Genomic DNA, 3,094 nt, shown 5'->3' with positions numbered 1-3,094 from the left:
GTGAACGTGGATACGAGGAGTTTGTAACCCGCGGCGAGGAGGAAAGGAATTGCCTGGAACGTACGGCGAGTGAAGCTAGTAACCTGTTGACTCAAGCCTATAAAGGTTGGAAGATTTCAAGTTCAGGCTAGCATGTGGCACATCTCAAGATGTACGAAAAAGTCTAAACGCAATTACTCGTTTCAGTAGAAAAAAAGAAAGATGATATTAACGTACAAGATATGCCCGAATCTACTCTCTTTCAGAACAGGTAGAGCAACTAGATAGATGTTATTAATTATGGTGTAAATTTCTTCCTTGATTCGTAGGAAAAATACATGATTTTTCGAGAGGCATCCTGCAGAGAAAGTGTTCACGTCCTATATAAGTAGGCGAGTTTCGCCAAGCTCTTCCAAGTTCCAACGCGAGCCGCGAGCAACTGATTAGTGCGAAACTGCCAACGAAACAGGTCCGGGAACACAACTAGCTCTCATAAACTTAGGATAATTATTATATATAACTGTGCTGCTTTTGTTAATCGCCGTACACTCGTACTTCTTTCTTGTTTTCAGGCAAGATCGTTACTGCTAGCTATGGACAAGAAGCCATCGCAACCGCCACCTCCACAAACGCCGCCACCACAACAAACGACGCAAAAGCCACAACCACAACCTCAGCAACTACCGCAGCAGCAGCAACCGCCGCAGAAAGTTAAAAATGAAATTTATGTTGATAAAAAAACAGGGGGCTTGATTTTCAGAAAGGGTCGACCCGCAAACTAAAAGGTAATGCGCAAAGACTTAATATGATTTTCCTTTACTAGGCAAGTTCTCACGTGCTTGCAAAGTTTCCCAACTGACCATTTTATGTGCATCCGGTGGTTATAATCTGCTGGTACCGCATAGTAGATCCCCATCGGATGTGTCGAGAGAGCCTGTTGCTAGCCAATCATCCTCGCACCCCTTCATCTTTGTGGCGATCGTCCCCGAGTCGATCGTCTCTCTCGCTCTCATATTAGGTATAATAACCCACGACTACCGTACATATGCCGCGAAGCGATGAATTGCAGTCTAGGTGCGCCACAACACCCAAACCTAGTCTAGATGCTCTCCCTGTTCCTCAAGTTTCACTGGTGGGTACGCCGAGGGTTCTTGTTGCTGGCCAAATAAATTCTCCCCTTTATCCATCTTCATTATTAACTAGGACAGCAAAACATTGTCAGCGCAGGTTTTTCCATAATGCAAAGGCACAATCCGAGGAGGGAGATCCACAACAGTTCAACAATGGATTAAACGGAGGAACCTTTTTGTCTGTAGAAAGTACCGATACCGCGTGGTACCTCCCGAATTTGTCATGGTGAAGAACCACAGGAATACCATTAACGGAATGATTAGTAGGGCTACACACAAAAATAGGGGAATTGGCCAAGTTCCCATTTCCGAAAAGAAGATAAATGGTCAGTAGGGAGCAGCTTCGAAACAAAATTTTATTGTGAACAATCTTATGATTACTTTAGTCGAAAATTCTTCAGAGTTGAGAGGGACCTTTCGGTTTACAAGATTTTGTTTTCTTTACAAATTTTACTTTGTTATCATCGTAAATGCTCACTATGGTATTTGTGTTATTGCAGCCGCTCTAAAGGTGGGTGTCGCATGACTCTGAAGAAAGTAATATGTGAACAATTAAATATTTATCCTGAGTATATGTCATTTGTGTGGTGAACAGTTAGAATTAAATACTTATCATGAGTATATGCCATTTGTGTGGTGAATTTATCCTACTACCTTCTTTTCCTATTTATTTGAAGAAATAGTAGGCTGTGTTTCCTTTCCTGTATTGTACACCTACATTAATTATATTAAAGTCAATAAATATTACTGTTGAGCCTACTATTTGTTCAAAAAGAATGTATATTGCATATGTAAAATGACACCATTATCAGTGTTATTGTGTGAGAAAACTATACATAATAATGAAGTACGAAGCATTTTAATGGTTTGGTACGTCACATTTTTATTGTCCGTCAATCGTTTCGTACGAGTTGTTTGTCTTCGTTCATCGCTCAATCCGTTCGGGATTTCTATAGCTAATATTTAAGTAGTCCATCTATTCATAAATATAAGACGTTTTAAACCTTTCAAAGTGATCTACATAATCAGTGAATCTACCCAATAAAATAGACTACATACACACACAAAAAGATGAATCTACATAAAACTAAAACATCGTATATAAGCGAACAGATGGAATACGAACTATTTCCATGGTTTGGCACGTGGCGTTTACATTGTCCGTAATTCGCTTGGTATGTTGCATTTCTTGGGTCGTAGCTCGATCCGTTCGGCATTCGAACCAAATGCCTTGTCTGATCGACGCATCGACTACTTCCGGACTTGGCTATATAAACCATGAGTTGCCTGCTCTGAGCATCAAATCCTCCTTGCCCGACCAAGGAAAGGGGCAGAGAGCGCAAGAGGAGATCATGTTGAAGTCACCAGTGCCACGCTGGCACCATCTCTTTCCAACCATCCTTCACCATTTCTCCCTTCCTCTCATCATGTGTCTCGTGGATCTATCGATTCCAACCTGCTGGAGGTGTACGGCTCGGTATTGCACACGTCTTCTCAAGAATCAGGATCACATTTACTCGGGGTTTTAGGTGGTTTCTCCCAAGGAGAGCAAGATCCATCTCCTTGCCTCTGAAGGAATCGTCATGAATGCTCGTAAGTTTTCTCCCTCTGAATGTATCAGATATGGTTCCGCGATCCATTTTTGCATGCCATTGTGTAAATGTTTATGACCGGCTGATCTTGAGGGGTCAAAAACTTTTGGTTCATGATTCTTTATTGGAAATGAAAGTATATGCTGATCATGATTGCATTGTTGATCTGAACCCTATTGATCCATCCTCAATGGCGGTGCATGCTTCACATGTTTTGGATCTGGATTTTTCGCATGGTGTCTCTTTTGCTAAGGAGATCAATTCCTTGTTTCAATTTTCGGTTCATCCTTTCATTGTATCTGACCATTTTATGATGGTTGTTTCATTTGGATGTGCTTCTTTCCATCTGGATAAAGATATGGTTTCTTTGGCCTTAGTGGCGGCCATTCGTGG

The 3,094-nt window shown here is 41.5% G+C and overlaps 1 long non-coding RNA gene across 1 annotated transcript; it reads left to right on the top strand.

Annotated features, from left to right (window-relative positions):
- The first annotated feature begins 404 nt into the window (after window positions 1-404).
- LOC124679413 lies at window positions 405-1,868 on the top strand. Its single transcript, XR_006994975.1, has 3 exons — window positions 405-448; window positions 552-764; window positions 1,610-1,868. It is a non-coding gene; the product is annotated as an uncharacterized LOC124679413 (long non-coding RNA).
- The last annotated feature ends 1,226 nt before the right edge of the window (window positions 1,869-3,094 follow it).

The sequence above is a fragment of the Lolium rigidum genome, chromosome 7 (assembly GCF_022539505.1).
Source record: "Lolium rigidum isolate FL_2022 chromosome 7, APGP_CSIRO_Lrig_0.1, whole genome shotgun sequence".
In the NCBI taxonomy this organism is placed as follows: Eukaryota; Viridiplantae; Streptophyta; class Magnoliopsida; order Poales; family Poaceae; genus Lolium; species Lolium rigidum.
The sequence above is the reverse complement of the archived record's forward strand: the minus strand, read 5'-3'. Positions and strand labels throughout refer to the sequence as shown.